General features: G+C 43.8%; 1 long non-coding RNA gene across 1 annotated transcript; it reads right to left on the bottom strand.

The window, feature by feature from the left end:
• Positions 1-418: 418 nt before the first annotated feature.
• Positions 419-19,109, bottom strand: LOC145523821 (uncharacterized). Its single transcript, XR_014066902.1, has 4 exons — positions 16,887-19,109; positions 15,927-16,237; positions 15,503-15,704; positions 419-500 (listed from the first exon to the last, which is right to left on the bottom strand). It is a non-coding gene; the product is annotated as an uncharacterized LOC145523821 (long non-coding RNA).
• Between the last annotated feature and the right edge of the window lie 55 nt (positions 19,110-19,164).

The following is a 19,164-nucleotide window of genomic DNA, read 5'->3' on the forward strand; positions in this document are numbered from 1 at the left end:
TGCCATACAACAATGCAAAGAGAGACAAGTTTTATGGGTTAAAAGTGTCTCTCCCACAGACTTGTGGTTGCCAAGAGGTTGGGGGGCAGGGGAAGGGAGGAAAGGACTAGGAGTTTGGGATTAGCATATACAATTATATACAGGATGGATAGACAACAAGGTCCTACTGCATAGCATAGGGATCTATATTCAATATCCTATGATAAACCATAATGAAAAAGAATATATATGCGTAACTGAATCATTTTGCTGTACAGTGTAAATTAATACAACATTGCAAGCCAACTATACTTCAATAAATTTTTTTAAAAAGGTGTCTCTCCCCACTCAGCATGTGCCAGGGCCTGAAATTCCCACCATTTGTCCCTTCTTTGGGTCAAGATGGTGCTTTCATTCATTTGTTCATCCATTCACTTACTTGACAGTTACTAACTGAACCCCTGGATGGGCCAGGCACTGGGTGTCCAGCAGTGCAGTGCCCTCATGGTATTTGTCATCTCCTGGAGAAGAAAGACATTAGACGGTTATGAAATTGTTATATGTGGTAGCAAGATGTAAGAAGGAAAAGAGCCAAGCCAGGGCTCAGTTAGGGATGCTGAGATTGAAGGGTGTGAAGGAGTTAACAGCTGAGTGAAGAGGGACAACTCCTCTAGGCAGCACTGGCCACAGCTTCGGGCCAAGGTCCAGGGTAATCAAGAGCTTGGTGAGTTTCAGGAATTGTCCTTGAGGCTGAAGCAAAGCATGTGAGAGGGATAGTTGTAGGAACTAAACTGGAGACTTTACCAGGGTCTAGTAGCTCCAAAAAATAACTTTACAACTAAAGAACATTGCCTTGACTACAAACAAAGACACTGGATAACTTGGTGAGAACAAGTGTAGCAGGTTGGTGAGCCTCAGAGGGGGCATGACAAATGACAGTCAGAGTTGATTCAGGGGAAGAAAGAATGGTCTGAAGGGACGCTTGAGTAGGAGCTCTATCTCACCCCGTGGGCAGACACATTGGGTAGCTGTGCGTACCACAAGGGATGGGAAGACTGACGGGTGTCAGATCTTATCCAATGTCATGACTGAGTCACCGCCTGGGCTGAGGTCTAAGGCTGTTTCATCAACCATATGCCTCCATTGGTCTGGCTCTAAAGCTGATTACAGTCATGGCATCATGGGACTGGAGGGGCCAGGGTGAGAGTTGAGTTCAGGTTGTTCATTTTATAGGTTATAATTATAGGGCTCAATTCAGTTGAAGTGAAGCTCCCAAGTGGTGGTAACATCGAGGTCAGTTTCCAACTCTCATGCACCCTGCTGTACCCACTCTCCATATGGTAGGTCATGAGCTTCTCTACATAATCAGAATTAGCTGTCACAGGAATTGAGTCGGATACAGTCAGAGAGTAGATGCTCAAGAAATACAGGTTGAAGTAAATTACTTCCCTGTATCAGACTATCCTTTGATTTCTTTCCAAATTCATATAGATAAAACACTAAATCAGATTAACTATAGTCCTATACTCACATGGACTTGTGATTCATCAACCTCCTTCCAAAGAATCTCTGTTTTGCCAGCTAAAACTAGCATTTGGAACTTTCCTAGATGTCCAATGGTTAAGAATCCCCCTTGCAATGCAGGGGATACTGGTTCAATCCCTGGTCCCAGAAGATCCCACACGCCACAGAGCAGCTAAGCCCTGTGTACCACAACTACTGAGCCAGTGCTCTAGAGCCCGCAAACCACAACTGCTGAACTCACATGCGGCAACTACTGAAACCTGTACACCTAGAGTCGGTGTTCTGCAGCAACTGACTGCAACGAAGAGTAGCTTTCACTCACCACAACTAAGGAAAGCCCCAGTACAGCAAAGAAGACCCAACACAGCCAAAAAATAAAATAAAGAAGTAAATATTTTTAAAAAACTAATACTTGGAATAAAGAATATTTAAGGGAATGAAATACTTGAAATGCATCACTATACTCATCAAAGAAATTGAGCAGAATCTGAAATAGGTTTCTTTTTAGTTAAACTAAATGTATTGAAATCCATAGTCTGTTCATAACAAGGGGGAGAGAAAAGTTAGAGGTAGGTGAAGGGGTGAATAATAGATTATTTCACTTCCAGGAGAGCTTATGTTGAAGAAAAACCTAAAATCAGAATTTTTAAACATCAAAACAAAGGACACGATAGTTAACAATTGGATGGTAGGAATTAGTACAATTCTGGCTCTGAATGTGGTTTTTAAGAAGTATAAAGAACACCAGAAGGAGATCACATAAAAGGCATTTCCCCAAGAATATATTAATCTGCTGTGTGTGTATGTGCTGTGTGCATGTGAGCTTCTGACACACGAGCAAGTGCTGTTTCCATGGCAACCAGGGTCTGGGAGGAAGGATTCCTTGCCATGAAGCAATCTTTTTAGATTCAGACACACTTATAAAGATCCATGATCTGAACACTGTGAAGGAGAGATTTTGAAACCAAAAGAAAAAAACTATTCTAATATCCTTTAAGATGACCCCTAAGAGGTCCAACTATGATCCCTGCCTCCCTCAGTCTTTCTCACATGCTGGATTTATCTTCTAGCTCCAGTGTGAATTTTGGATATATTTTTAAACACATGGCACTCTGTTTCCCCAAATCCAGCCTAGCTCTCACCTTAGTCAGTGTTTCCATCTATTGAATCCCTAGGGGTTTCTCAAACATGGCTGTAGAAGAGGACAAAGATCTCATAATCATTGGTCCTGTGTGAGAAATTTGACTGTATATCCAAAGTTCCTACAGTGGTAGTCCTTGGTCTGGAATGTCTGACTTCTTTTTGAGACTGTTAAAAAATAAGTTAAAAATAAGTTTTTAGCCCCACATTTTTATTCTTGGACAGGGGGTTTGCCAACTTTTCCCTTTATTCTTTTTTTTTTAAGTTTTAAAAGATTTATTCGTTTGTTTATTTTATTTATGCTGTACTGAGTCTTCATTGCTTATGCAGGCCTTTTGCCAGGTGCAGTGAGCAGAGGCTACTCTCTAGTTGCAATGCTTGGGCTTCTCATTGCCGTGGTTTCTCTTGTTGCCGGGCACAGGCTCTAGGAGTGCTCCGGCTTCAGTGGTTGTGGTTCGTGGGCTCAGTAGTTGTGGCACACAGGCAGGACGTGGGATCTGCCTGGACCAGGGATTGCACCTGTGTCCCCTGCATTGGCAGGCAGATTCTTTACCACTGAGCCACCAGGGAAGCCATCCCTTCCTTCTTATCTCACCTTTGTGTGTCAGCAAATTTCAATGTAAGAATAAATAACCCTTTGCCTTAAGCAGAAACTTGATGTTTGAGGCTCTGCCCAACCATGGGTGTGATATCCTCTGAGCTTTTCCTCAAAGATGTATTCAGTTCAGTTCAGTCCAGTTCAGTCGCTCGGTCGTGTCTGACTCTTTGCGACCCCATGAATCGCAGCATGCCAGGCCTCCCTGTCCATCACCAACTCCCAGGGTTTACCGAAACCCATGTCCATCGAGTCGGTGATGCCATCCAACCATCTCATCCTCTGTCGTCCCCTTCTCCTCCTGCCCCCAATCCTTCCCAGCATTAGGGTCTTTTCCAATGAGTCAACTCTTCGCATGAGGTGGCCAAAGTATTGGAGTTTCAGCCTCAACATCAGTCCTTCCAATGAACACCCAGGACTGTATAGGTGATTTCTAACAGTGGCTCCTTATTGAAATTTTGTTATTTCTAATTAATTCTCAGAAAAAAATGATGCTGTTGCTTCCTTGTTTCATTTTCTTTTCTTTCAGGGCCTAAGAAATTCCAGAAATAGTCATCTTGATTAAAAAGAATGTCTTGAGTTTTTTAAACATATTTTGGAGAGAATAAGCTTAGACACTTATCCATCGTTGTTTCCTTATGGGACACTGTGATTATGCTTTCTTAACCTGCAGTCTGATATTGGCTGCACAGTTTGTCATTTGACAAGCAGGAGGGTATAGATCTTCCAGCCTAGCTTGTGATGCTCAGAATTGAATTCAGCATCAGAGTCCACTTTTAAGAGTAAACTCCTACTACAATATTGTAAAGTAATTAGCCCCCAACTAAAATAAATAAATTTATTAAAAAAAAAAAAAAGAGTAAACTCCATTGAGATTAATGTCTCTTTACGATGATGTGGGGGATAAATTAGAAGTTTGTAATTAACATATACAATATGCATGTAAAATAGAGAAGCAAGAATCTACTGTATAGCACAGGAAACTAAACTTTATAGGTTTTGTAATAACCTATAAATGGGCTTCCCAGTGGGCTCAGTGGTAAAGAATCCACTTGCCAGACGGAGACGTAGGTTTGATCCCTGGGTCAGGAAGATCCCCTGAAGAAGGAAATGGCAACCCACTTCAGTATGTTTGCCTGGGAAATCCCGTGGACAAAGCAGCTTGATAGGGTACAGTCAATGGGGTCTCAAAAGAATTGGATAAGACTTAGTGACTAACCAACAACAACAAAAACAATAGACTATAAAGGAAAAGAATCTGAAAAAAGTAGATATATGTGAATGTATAACTAAATCACTTTGTACACCTAAAACAAACTCAACATTGTCAACCAACTGCTCTTCAATAAAAATTTTTAATAAATAAATAACATAAAATGATTAAGCATATAACTGAGCAGAAAGCAAGCTCTTCATTCAACTATGAGCATTCAAGATGGTGTACATCTCAATAATAAACCATAGCAGGCAGAATTCAGACTGTAAGCTGGGTATACAAAGGTGAATATAAGACAGCATAGTGCCTGCACACAGAAGTCAATTGGTAAATATTGTTGATATTCATCTCCCGCCCACACTCATCCGTGAAAAAAGATCAAGTGATGATCCAACCCATCTTAAAAGCTAAAAGCAAAACACTTCTTTGCTATATTTAGAGAAGATAAATACACCAGCCCAGATGATGATTGCCTTCCTCACTGTGCACAAGTCATTGTCTCCTCTTGAGACAGGATGTGAATCCGATTCATCTGGTCACCTCTGTTTTCTGAATCAGTACCTCGTATGGATACTGTAGGAAAAGAAAAACCCAATCTCCTTTCAATTCTCATAATCACAAGATGTCCATAGTCATAGGGATCAGGAACAGTTAAATAATACATGCATTCTTTTGCTTCCTTTTTCTCCTTCTATTTGCATTTCCTGATGGATTAAAATAGTTAAGAGTTCAGCTTGGAAAACAAAGAAGCAATGGTTCCAACAATACTGTTTTTCTATGGACTGTGCTCACAGTGCAATCACGAGGATAAAGTTATAAATGATATGGCTTTGCTAGTAAGGCTCACTTATTTTCATGACTACACTGAATTCAATGATATAAAGAATAAAAACAAAGACTTTATTATGTTTTCCAGTTGTGTGATTTCTGTTGGGTCATTATATGTATAGTTTATTCCTATCTGGCACTATTTCTCAGTTTTTGTAATCACTGTTCACAAGTTCCTACGTTCTTTTCTTTCATAAAGAGGTTTTCTTTTCACCTGGTCTCAATCGGCCCAATGGTTGGGAAGGCCTGTAGTGTGGCTCTACGTTTAAAATTCATGCAGAATCCAATCTCTTCTCATCATCAAAGTTTGAGTCAAAAAAATGAAACCCTCATCTCTTATCTGGATTACTGCAGTAGCCTCCTGACCAGCCCTTCTTTGTCCGCCCTTGACCTCCTAGAGCCCGTTCTCAAAACAGTAGCCAGGGGGGTCCTTTAAACACAGAAGTCAGAACAGGCTGCTCCTCTGCTCAGAGCCTGGCAGGGCCTTCCACTTCACTCCGAATGAAACACAAGTCTTTACAGTGGTCTACGAGGCCCACAATGACCAGGCTCCCTTTCACACTGTGATACATCTGCCATGCCCTCAACTGCACTCACTGATCTTTAACACACCACGTGTTGCCTGTTTCCTCTGCCTGGAATGCTCTTCCCCATGCAAAGGCACTGTTACTTCCCCTGCTTCCTTCAGTACATGTACATATTTGAATGTAACCTTCTCAACAAGACCTCCCCTGACTGCCTTGTCTACAAGTGGACCCTGTCCCCTTATTCCCACTCCAACACTGCTGGTCCTCTTTACTGAGCCCTATGATCCTTTTTTTCCATTAAGCTTATCACTTTCTAATATATTATTTCCTAAACAGACCTTGTTGATTGTCTGGTCCACCCAGTAGAATCTACGCTACAGAGAGATTTGTTTGCTGATGGACTCCCTGCACAAAACAGTGCCTGGCCCATAATGAACCCTCAGGAAATACTTGTTGAATGGAAGCATGCACCCACAGTGTCTAGAGCTGCTCTTGACACACAGTGGGTTCTCAGTGCTTGTTAAATATGTTTCCCCGGGGAAGGAACAAGACTAAGTGTCAGAATAGAGGGGAGCCAGGCAGCAGAGCCTGGGGACTCAGAAGCCCGCAGGTTCTTCCCAGCTAGCTTGGAGGCTCAGCTCTGACACATCCTAGTGGTATGATCTGGACAATTCACTTCATCTCTCTGAGCCTCTGTTTTCTAAACTGCAAATTGGAGGTGATAATAGCACCTCCCTTATAAGGGGCTTGTGAGAATTAAATGTGACAATTCATAAAAGTAGTCTGCTAAATGCTCAATACGCTTAAGCTATCATTATTATGGCTGAAGCTTCAGTACTTTGGCCACCTGATATGAACAACTGACTCATTGGAAAAGACCCTAATGCTTGCAAAGATTGAAGGCATAAGGAGAAGAAGGTGAGAGAGTTGGATGGACATGAATCAATGGACATGAACTTGGGCGAACTCTGGGAGAGAGTGAGGGACAGGGAAGCCTGGCATGCTGCAGTCCATGAGGTCACGAAGAGTTACACATGACTTGGCGACTGAACAACAACAACAAAATTATTATTATGAGGTCTTATTCTTTTACTCCTCTTCCAGAAAAATAAACTCCACATCCTTTCTTGCCCCTCATGATTATTAGCAAAAAAAAAAAAAAAATTCACAGTATGTTAAGTGAAAAACATTTTGGAAACCATACAGCACTCTACAGATGCTAAGATTATAATAACGATTCTTCTGAGCCCCAGAAGACCTAGCATCACGTGGCCCGTACAGGAGGAGGCCAGGGAACACGATAGACTCTGAAGTCTATCAGCCATTGGGCAACAGTCTTAAGTCTGAAAAAATAAAAAGGCACTGGCTGTAGTTCATACTAGGATCCTTTCTGTAACAGAGTTCCTTCTCTGTGGTGCCCCAGAGGCAGGAGGAAAGCTATGGCTGTGCTTCAAAGCCCTCCTCCTTCTCTTCCCTCTTCCTCCCTAGGCTGCCAGAACCTTCATTTGCCGCGAAAGCAAACCATATCTCTGGGAGTGAAATTTGCTGTCTGCCCTCTCCGGTGGTTTCTACACGTGGGCTGTTACTATGTCAAAGCATTAAACTGTCTGCAGGTAGATTATTTACAGAACTTCTCTCTTCCCAGAGCCACTGATACATGGATATACTCTGGACCTCTTTGCCTTAATGCACTTTTTTTCTCACGAGTCCCACCGAGACCTTTTGTTTGCTGCCAGCAGCTGGCTCTGCCGGGTACTTAGCTTGGCTGGCACAATTCTCTCCAGTCCCTAGAAAACACAGTCCTCCCCTACCCACCGGGGAGGAAGTAAGATTTCTACTCAAAACTTGCAACCTTTCTCTGAGGTGGTGTCCTACTGAGACAGAAAAATAAATGTGCTGTTCCTGTAAATGGCGTTGGATGATAAGTCAGTCTTCCAGACAGACTTTTGACACAAGGAGGATCAAGGTGTGATTGCCTTTGAGTATTCCTTGCAGAGAAAACAGCTTCTAATTGGACAAGAGAAAGAAAGGGGCCAGCTGCTGCTTTCATGATTATTTCAACACCCATCAACAGTCAAAACCGCCTCATTGTTTCATTACCATTGAAATTTGATTGCCATTACATTTTCTACAGGCCTCCCCTCTATGCAAATTGGGCAGAAGAAAGAAATTCATAAGGCACTCATTCGGTTTCTGAATGTATTGTTTGCATATAGACATGGGCAGCCTGAAAATATCCTAGCAAGGAATGTCAAACTGACAACACTGTTTTTCTATTGTTCTCTCTGAAAATACCATTTTTAACATATCCATAGAGGCAAGCCAGATTGTGTTTTTATCAGTATTTTAGTAAGAGCCAAGAGGCTTAGTGGTTCAACTATGGGCATTGGACATTAATGAAAACCTTTTCTGGGAGAGTTTGGTTTATAAAAGATTAAAAGAATTCATCAACTTGAAAAAAAATCTTTTGTTCTGACCTTCTCTGCTGACAGTTAATGTTTATGCTGGCCATTGAATATTATATAATGATGTGTACAACACTTTACAGTTTTCAAAACATTTCTGCCTCCAGTAAGTCCTATGACGCTCTGAAGGACCCTGTGAGGGAGGCAAGGGCAGTTTTCTTATCCTCATTCAGATGAGAAAACTGTTTCTCGGAAAGATGGGGACATGCAACTTGTCACAAAACATGTCCCATCCCTCGCGGCTTGAGTACCTATTTCTACCTTGTTTTGTTGGCAGATTTCTTACCCTCTGAAACTTGAATAAAACATCTCCTCTTCTCTGAAGCTTTTCCTGTTTCTCTTTGCTCAGCCTCCTGAAACTGTTCATCGGTTTAACCAAAATTATCGAGCGACCATTACGCATGTCCAAGCAGAGATGCAGCACTGTCAACATAATCATGGATCCACAGCAATGAGCTTGCTGCTCCTCTAATGACGTATAAAGTCTAACTGGGATCCCCCAGGGGCAAGATATAGCACCCTCCATCTTGACCAAATTCCAAACTTACTGAGAAATTAATCAAAGTATCAGCAAATGGTACCCCATGTCTATCTGATAAAGATTAAGTCAGAGAATGGCTCAGTGGGAGGACCAAGACCATCTGTGAACTAAAATCCAAATCAGACCAACCCCTACCCATTTGCTGGCAGAGGGCTCACTTCCCACCCACAGAGGCTCCCAAGAGGCAAGATGAGGGGGCAGCTAAAGCAGAGCACCACCCAGTTGTTCTCCTAGATTTATCACTCAGATCACACTGGAAGGGAGTAAAGAGTGTCTTTAGGTCAAAATGTCTCCTCGAGGGAGGCAAAGGAAGGGAAGGTTCTAACTCATACTTACTCCATGTGCTCAAAACCCATAGCATAGAAAGGCTTCTGTCCTCCCAGGGGAGCTGCCCAGGGTTCCGGCCTCTGTGATGGCACCTACTGTGTGTTGTCAGTGGTCCTGCCTACTCTATAATGTGAAAGAGTCCAAGGCAGACACCATTTCTCAATCAGTACCCAGCACAAGGCCCGGCCGGGGAGGTGCCCACTATGGCTTGCTGAACACCAGTGCAGCCTGGGAACTCATCGCTGGTCACCAAAGAGCAGAGGCAGAGCACAGCCCTGACCCCTGCCTCAGGGCTCTATGCCCTGTGCTGCCTCAGTGGTAACTACACCATGACCCATAACCCACATTCCCTCAACCTGAAAAGGAGGCAAGTGTTAATAATGCAAGCAGTTAAGTTAGGGGACCCTGGGAGAAAAAGAACCAGGAATGGATTTCTTGACATGAGAGAAGCCATTTTGTGATCTAAGCCTGGCCACCATGCTTGCCCTTGAACAGGTCTCAGTGGTTAATGATCTTTGAAGAACAAAGAAATGTACCAAGAGAAAAAAGGTAGTCAAACAATAGTGCAGTGATAAAACAGAGTCCTAGTTCCTCCTCAAGGGATACACATAATAATACATATTTGAGTGCTGCCAGAACTAAGGCCCCACCAGATAGAGGATAGAGTGATGATATTGATCTGCCTAACTTCAATCAACTAAAGCCTAGACTCTGTTGACCTTTACGCCACTTCTGTGCTGAATTCTCCTCTGCTCAAGTCCCTTCATGAACATGCATGTGCCCTTAACTTAGGGCTTTCCCTGGTGACTCAGCAGTAAGAAATCCGCCTCCCAAGGCAGGAGATACAGGTTCGACCCCTGGCACTGGAAGATCTCCTGGAGGAGGGCATGGCAATCCACTCCAGTATTCTTGCCTGGAAAAGCCCATGGGCAGAAGAGCCTGGCGGGCTAGAATCTATAGGGTCACAAAGAGTTGGACATGACTGAGCAACAGAACAACAGCCATTCTTATAAAACTTCTCCAGTTTTGCTGTTCTGGGAGACACTGCTTTGGGAAAGATCCCCAGTGTTCTTCTTACTTGCTGCACATAAATAATAAGCCTCCCTTCTCCAAGTCTTTGGCTTGGCTATGTCTATTGACTTGACACCCAAGAAGTGAACCCAGTTTTTAGGTAATAGTAACACTAATGATGGGCTTCCCTGCTGGCTCAGACAGTAAAGAATCTGCCTGAAATGCAGGAGACCTGGGTTCGATCCCTGGATTGGGAAGATCCCCTAGAGAAGGGAACGGCTACCCACTCCAGCATTCTGGCCTGGAGAAACCCATGGACAGAGGAGCCTGGTGGGCTACAGTCCATGGAGTTGCAAAGAGTCAGACACAACTAAACAACTAAAACTTTCACTTAACAATACTAATAATAGTCCATGCTTATGCGAGCCTGGCGTGTGGCAGATCCCCTGGTGTTTACACATATACCTCTGATGACCCCTCTGATTTGGGTACTAATGTTCCCTCATTCTATGGATAAGGAAAATCATGCTTAGAGAGGTTCTGGCACTGCCCCAAGGCAACAGAGCTAGTAGTGACAGTGGCTCACGCCTGGACTCTTAACCCTCTTAGAATGTGTTCAGTAATTTAACAAAGACAAAGCTACCCAAAGGTTAAGTCTTTTCTTATAAAATAACCAGGGATGTTTTCCTGATCACCCATCTTTTTACAGACTTATTGTGACATGCCATGCTGCTGCTGCTAAGTCGCTTCAGTCGTGTCCGACTCTACGCGACCCTATAGACGGCAGCCCACCAGGCTCCGCCATCCCTGGGATTCTCCAGGCAAGAACACTGGAATGGGTTGCCATTTCCTTCTCCAGTGCATGAAAGGGAAAAGTGAAAGTGAAGTCGCTCAGTCATGTCCAACTCTTAGCGACCCCATGGACTGCAGCCTACCAGGCTCCTCCATCCATGGGATTGTCCAGGCAAGAGTACTGGAGTGGGGTGCAATTGCCTTCTCCGTGATATGCCATAGAGCTACTTAAAGTTGGTCCAATAACTCACTGATTTAGAAACCATTGTGGCAACTTAACACAGCTGCTACAGTCAAGTGTTTGGCACTTGTCTTGCTGAGCAGGGGGAGGCCTTTTGGTTGACACAAACTCATACAATGAACAACAAGTGGCCTGAGCTGTGTATTAGCATCTGACTGCAAATTGTAAAAAAAAGTTGGTTGTTTACCATAGTTTCTGAAGCACTAATACTGTAGTAACATTTTAAATAACTTGAGTATGGACAATGGAAAAACAAGCACAGCCATAGCTAGGGAACTTCCATTTAGCTCTCCTTGCCTGCTGTCCGTGTGACCTGGGATAACTTCCCTCAGGACAGTTGTAAAGTGAGGGCCTTGGGCTTGATTCTCTAAGGTGTCTTCTGTTCCTATACAGTGAGTGGCATATTGAGTATATTTGCTTGGGAAGGGAAAAAAAGTGAGTGTTAGTGGCTCAGTTGTGTCCGGCTCTGCAATCCCATGGACTGTAGCCCACCAGGTTCTTCTGTCCATGAAATTCTCCAGGCAGGAATACTGGAGTGGGTTGCCATGCCCTTCTCCAGGTGATCTTCCCAACCTAGGGATTGAACCTGGGTCTCCCGCATTGTGGGCAGATTCTTTACCATCTGAGCCACCAGGGAATCCTTTTTTGCTATGGAGATGTGGACAAAGAATGTTGCCTGCCATTTCAGTAAACATAGGATGGTGCAGCCATGAATCACTGAAGCCACCCCCTGCAGTGCACCCTGAGGGGATTCAGGACACAGAAAAACAGGATACTCACCCTAGATAGTTACAGTGCATATCCAAGGAATAATTACTACAACCCCAGACTCTTGCATCTTCCCATACATAGAAAAGCACTAAAATTAACTTGAGATGGCTGGTTAGTTTTATGATTAGCAGTGATCTTTTGATGTTTGACTACCTGATTTTGTTTTTGGTTGTTTTTTTCCCCCCAACAAAAACTCCTATATACCCCGGCTGTTCTTTACCTCTTTGGAACAATTTCTCAGAGCTATCTGAGAGATGCTATCCTGAGCTATCGTCTTCATTAAGGCTAACTTTTAGGTTGTGTACCTTTTTACAGTCAACAGAACAAGTCTTATTATTTTTTAATTGAAAAATTTTCTGTTCATCAAAAGAGAATCTTTATACTTCAATGTTTATCTTCTATCACTCTTTAGCATTCATACTGAAAATACTGAAATGAATTGGTTCAAGTATTTCTGAAATGTCTTAGTCACAGTTTGATTCTTTTATGTCACTCCTAATTTTCAGGATCCTTCTCTTCTGCCCTCCCCACAGCAGTTTGCTCCATCAAGGTTGTTCTCATAGAGCGTTTCTTTAAAAGTGCTCCATTACTGTCACCAGGATTTTCTTCCAAGCTGTTGCTAGGTATGATGCACAGGCGTCAGTGGCAACAATATATCATGACTACTACTCAACCAATGGTGATTGAGAGACCCATTCTGATTTCAGATAGGTTAAACTGTGAATAAAGACACACATTTTAGGATCAATGAACTATGGTAGTTTTCTCACTTTCCCTTACCTTCTCCCATCTTTGCTAAGGGCAGCATAACTTAATCCAACCAGAGAAAATCACTTTTAACATCCTCCTCTACATCACAAAATTATTTTCAGCATGAATTCTGGAGTAATCAGAAATTAGTACAATCCCTTGGATTTGTTCTTTAATTTTAAAAACAAATAATTTTAAAAGACTGATCTCACTTTTTCTTAAAAGAGTGATTTCATTTTAAAAGATCACCCATCTGTGTAAAGTATATCATGTATGAACGAAAATTTGCCTCTGCCAAGCAAAAATATCACACCTCACAGTTCACCCTCTGTTAGCTGTTGTAACTAAGCTAAGAATACTAAGACGAATTCCGGGAAGTCACACAGAATTGAAGTTTCATTTCATTGTCTTTACAAGCCCTGAGCTCTCCTCCTTCCTTCTGAGTAAACTGTTTTCACTCAGGAGTATGAAGAGCTGCAGGGGTTGGAGACAAACTGAAAGGATGAGAAACTGTTAGCACCTGAGTCTGGAGTGTCAGAGGCTGATTGTCTAACTGGAAGTTTTCTAGTAGAATACAATGTTTATTAAAAGATAACCAACAAAAAAGTGTTAACCTAAAGTGAATCGCAGCCATCCTTTACAACTTGGCAAATAAGATGGAAGGAAGAGGCTATTTTATCACTTTATATTGTTTAGAAATGTTGGCACTTGGTAACAATTTTTAATTTTACTTGGGTTTTTAATAAATTATTTTAAAAATTCTCTACAGACGATGGACCCTCTTATTGCTTGAATCTAGGGCAGAACACCTTATACCAACAACTTACTCTTGATCTGCTTCCAGTTATAACAGTGGGTGTATTTTAGGTGATTGGTTTTAAAGTTTCAACAGCAAGGAATTTGCTCTTCTGGTCCAATAAATTTTAGTTCTGGACCAAGGGAAAAAAAACAAGCAATCAATATTAATAATAGGCAACACTTATCGTGTGCATGCTTTGTGCCTGGCACTGTGCCCAGTATAGGTATACTCTCTCTTTTCTTCCAAATGCACCCCAGAAATATGTTCTATTATTCTGTTCTATATGTTCTATCTGTCTTTAGTTTACAGATAGGGAAACTGAAGCTCAGAGAGGCTAAGTAAGTCCTCCAAAGTCGCAGTTAGTAAGAGGTGGAGGATGCTGCTGCTGCTGTTGCTAGTCAGCATCAGTCGTGTCAGTCATGTCCAACTCTATGCGACCCCATAGATGGCAGCCCGCCAGGCTCCTCCGTCCACGTCCATGGGATTTTCCAGGAAAGAGTACTGGAAAGGGTTGCCATTGCCTTCTCCAGGTGGAGGATGGGTCTGGTCCCAATAGCATGACTTTAGGGCCTCTGTCCTTGACCTTCAAGCTCTAGTTTCTCTTCTACTATGTGTCCACCTACCATGAGCTCATCAAACAGAAGACAGCATGCCACAATAAAATAGAAACTATTTACGGAAATCTCTTCAGGACTAGGAAATATCAAAACACTATCATATTTAATCCAAACAACAGCTCTGAAAGGGACTTATTTAGTACCCCCTTTTACCTGGCAGGAGAATGACATTCAGTAAGGTTAATTGTTTTTAGATTACACAGTTAGTAGAAGATGGAACTGGTATTCAGACCTACACATTTTTCTGTGTTTTTTTATTTCCCACTCCCTGCCTGAAACACCTATGGGGCATTGAACTAATACGTAAGTGCACACATAATATGAGAAAATCCCTATGCATAAGAAGCAAGAGGCCATCAATCTATACAGAGGCTAAGTACCTGACTTCTCAGCTTGACTTGCAGCTTGTGTGGGTGGCACAGTCCAGGCCAATAAGGTGTTAAGGGGAAGTCGGCTGGTGGAGGTGAGTGGGTTTTTTGAAGACAAGTCATGAATAAACAGTTGCGATAAAGCAATATGAAGAGGGCATGGCAACCTACTCCAGTATCCCTGTCTGGAGAATCCCATGGACGGAGGAGCCTGGTGGGCGACAGTCCATAGGGTCGCAAAGAGTCCGACATGACTGAAACATCTTAGAACCCAATATAAGTCAGGAAAAGCAGAAAACAAGAGGTAGAAAGAAGCTGAAGTGTTACAGGGTAACAACAGGAGAATCCCAACTACAGCATAGCCTGCAAGGCAGGAAGCCACTGAAAGTGTTAGTTGCTCAGTCGTGTCTGACTCTGTGATCCCACAGATAGTAGCCCACCAGGCACTTCTGTCCATGGGATTCTCCAGGTAAGAATACTGGAGAGGGTTGTCATTCCCTTCTCCAGGGGATCTTCCCGACACAGGGATTGAACTCAGGTCTCCTGCATTGCAGGCAGATTCTTTGCCATCTGAACCACCATGGGAGCCCTAGCTTCTAATAAGGGACCAATAAGATGGACAGAGCCCTCCCTGATTGATCTTCTAGAGCTCTGTGTAGCCACAGGAACTGTTATTGTTCCTGATTGGCCACTGAGCAGACTCTATGGCTGGTGAAGCCATGTCAACCAGCTTACTTCTCCAGAGAGACTCCCAATAGCTCCACCAGATCATGTTAGTCTTGGTAACCTGAAAGAGCTTAATCAACATGTCCGCAATTCGAGGTCATCATTGCCATCATCAGTCTTCATGATGTGCTGTACACACACCAAGGAGCCAGAGATTACCTGCAGGGTGCCCGTGGGCCATGTTTGTCCCAAGCACATGTCTTGTTTAGGCCATGTGGATCTTAAGATACGTACTTAAATGCCTTTGGATGAGGTGTGTGCCCTTCCATTTGTCGTGATCCCTACCCCTTTGCACATTCACATGACCTGCTTGGTCCCTGTAGGCACTTGGGTTGTAGCCTCTGGTGGATAATTGCAAAGGCAGTCAGGTCACATACGCTGCCCAGGTGCTCCACACGGCTGACTTTCCCTGGCAGCAGCAGTTTCATGCCCTCAGGGCAGAACAGGAAGCTGCTGCTTTCCCCAGAATCTTCCTTGTTTCCACCGGCTATTGCAGAATGAGAGCAAGAGAAAAAAAGAGAAAGAGAGAGCGCTTGCAGACACCCCCACAGACCACAGATACCTTCAGTCACTTCATCATCAACTTCTCCACTGCAGAATTTCTGCTGCTCATCACTCTGTCACCACTGCAGAATTTCTGCTGCTCATCACTCTGTCACCACTGCTAGTCACACCCAAGCACCACTTACCACCACAGCGGTCTTCTCACCTGGTCTTCTGCTGCTTTTTTATCGTATCTGTCTTACCGGGTGTTCTGTGGTCGATCTTTGTGGGCAGAACCAATTAGCTGACGTTTCTCCTTCTGTCCATCAAATCATGACTCTCAGCACACTGTGGGCCTGGGACAGTGGCTCAGGATAGCAGTGTTGGTGAGCTGGGCCCTCAGGGTTGCACTTTACTCTCAATCAGTTCTGTTTTTGTTTTCTCTGAGATTTCTGGAGTTCGGAGGGATTCTAGAAGCCTGAGGGATCTGAAAAATGCGGCTAGTGCAGAGGTGTGGCTTGTTTCTGAAAATAACAGCTTGTGGAGAAAGAAAAAGGAGAGATTACTGGAACTGGTATCTGAGGTGGTAAACAGCTTTTTTTTTTTTTTTAACAGGATGAGTTAAACCAGAAAAGCAAGGATTACAAAGAACATCTAAAACTATAGAGAAAGCAGTAAAAGGTGGGTGTACACACACACAGGGATGTGTATACGTGTCCACATGTGTGCTTGCACATTACACACACACGTGCACGTGTATATGTAGCAGGATTAGCCCTGGAGAGCTTTGGAAAATAAAGTAATGTCAGAACACATTTGGGCTTCCTTGGTGGCTCAGCTGGTAAACAATCTGCCTGCAATGCAAGAGACCCCGGTTCAATTCCTGGGTCAGGAAGATCCCCTGGAGAAGGGATAGGCTACCCACTCCAGTATTCTTGGGCTTTCCTGGTGGCTCAGTTGGTAAAGAATCTGCCTGCAAAGCGGGAGACCTGGGTTCGATCTCTGGGTTGGGAATATCCCCTGGAGAAGGGCATGGCAACCCATTCCAGTATTCTGGCCTGAAGAATTCCCATGGACAGAAGAGCTGGCAGGCTACAGTCCATGGGGTCGCAAAGAGTGGGACATAACTGAGCGATTAAGCACAGCACAGCACACATTTACAGGGTCTTGGAAAGTAAATGAACACCTTTCATGTAGAATCATTGTAGTAGGTGGTTTCAAGCTGTTAATGGTGACAGACATTTGGACACAGGTTCCCATCCAGGTGATGATCCAAGGGCAAAGTAGAAATGGGGACAAAATCATCCTAGGATATTTTGAAGGCATAATTGACAAACCTAGATGACTAGCTCAATTTGAAGGGCTGAGAAGAGGAAGCAGTCAGTGTAGAGGCCAAAATTTTCAGCTCAAGGGCCTACTGGCACAAGCCAGAGAATGGAAAGGCTGAGGGAACTAAAAGCAGATGATGAATTTTGTTTCAGAAGTGACATTTCGTTCTTCAGAAAGAGACCTTTCTTCTCTTCTTACTTGGCTGCCTGTGTGGTTACCAGAACAGATCTGTGTCTGCAGTGTCATGGGCAAGCCTGGAGAACAAGGACAGGCCTCTCTCTTACCCACATCCCAGGGTTTCTTAGCCAATGGGACAGCAGGCCCAGAAGCTTCCACTGGACCAGCCTCCTTCACATGGCTGCTGGTCTCTGGCCAGAAGGAGACAGATGTAAGCCAGTTAGTCCCAGACCAGAGCTCAGAAGCTCATTCCTTGATGTGACTTCAGAGGAATGTTCACATTCTTTGGCCGACAAGTAGGTACTTGTTAAATTTGGCCCCCTCAGCACACTGGCAGACTGCCAGGTTGTTAAATGGAAACTGACCCAGCACAAGAGGAAAGTGAAAGGCAGATGATCATCCCACTTCACATGTCTTGCCACAGACCACATCCCTGCTCTCTGAATTCAGTCATTATAAATATCAGCAACCCCCAAACTGCATCAAGTTGGAAGGCTCCAGGGACGGCAGTTATTCTGAGGCTGTGCAAACTTCTTCTGGGAGTTTTGGAAACATTGTGCATGTCAAGGGCACACCTGGGAGTAAACTGACTGATTTTCACAGCACAACCATGCACTGGAGTTTTAAATGGGCTGTGGATTTGGGGCATGGATCCATAGCTACCTATTGGGCCTGTATAATCCTGAATGGAAGCAGGTACGCTTCACTGTCACAGGACCACTCAGTTCATTTGGGGACATGTGGTTTTTCTTGACGTCCAAGTGTTCTGGAAGTCCTAGGTGGCTCCCAGTGGCAGGCAGTATAGTAAGCAGTTGTTCAGTATGGTGATTTTATGCATTGCACAGCTAAACTAGAGTCCCAGCTTTGCTTCTAACAGATATTCTGATCCCAGGAAAACTAACTAACCTTTCTAAGCCTCAGTCTCCTTATCAGTAAAATGGGGATAACAATGCCTTCTGAGTGTCGTTGTGATGAACAAATTATATATAAAGGCTCCGTTAGTTATCTATTGCTACATAACAAACAATGTGGCTTAAAGCACAAATAAGCATCTATTATCTCATTGTTTCTGAGGGACAGGAATTTAGGAGGGGTTTAGCTGAGTGGTTCTGGCCTTGGATTTCTCATACAGGCTTCCCTGATGGCTCAGCAAGTAAAGTGTCCACCTGCAATGCAGGCAATGCAAGAGATGCAGGTTCAATCCCTGGGCTGGGGAAATCCCCTGGAGGAGGAAATGGCAACCCACTGCAGTATTCTTGCCTGGAGAATCCCGTGGACAGAGAAGCCTGGCAGACTACAGTCCACAGGATGGCAAAGAGTAGGACATGACTGAGCACATGAGCATAGCTTGGTGGTTCTGGTTTGGGATTGCTCATACAGTTCAGTCAGATGTTGTCTGGGGCTGCAGTCCTGGGAAGGCCAGTCTGGGGCTGGAGGATCTACTTCCAAGGTTTCCCACTATGTGGCTGATTGATTGATTGATGCAGGTCCTGGTTGCTCTCCACACTGGCCTCTTTATAGAACAGCTAGAGTGTCCCAGAATGGTGACTGGCTTCCCTCAGAGCAATCAATTCAAAGGCCAAGGCAGAAGCTGCAATGCCTATGATGACTCAGCCTCAGAGTTACACATCACCACTCCCACTGAACGCTGCTGGTCACATAGGTCAGCTCTGATTCAGAGTGGGACAGGACTGGACAAGGGCATAAAGACCAGAAGTAAGGATTATTGCAGGCTGTCTTGAATGCTGGCAACCACAAGGACTTACACAGTCCCTAAATAAATGGTAGCTTCTAACAGAATGCCTATTGCCGTCTGTTTCTTATCACTTCCACAAGAAAAGAACCATTATTTTTCCTTTGCTCTAATGTAGCCTGACATTGCTTTGCTACGCTCAGATCTAGTGACCTGCCAGCCCCCTAGTGATGTCACAAAGGGCAGCACCCCACAGTCTCCAGAG

Source organism: Giraffa tippelskirchi, chromosome 10 (assembly GCF_054371585.1).
Source record: "Giraffa tippelskirchi isolate mGirTip1 chromosome 10, T2T-mGirTip1v1.2.pri, whole genome shotgun sequence".
Lineage (NCBI taxonomy): Eukaryota > Metazoa > Chordata > Mammalia > Artiodactyla > Giraffidae > Giraffa > Giraffa tippelskirchi.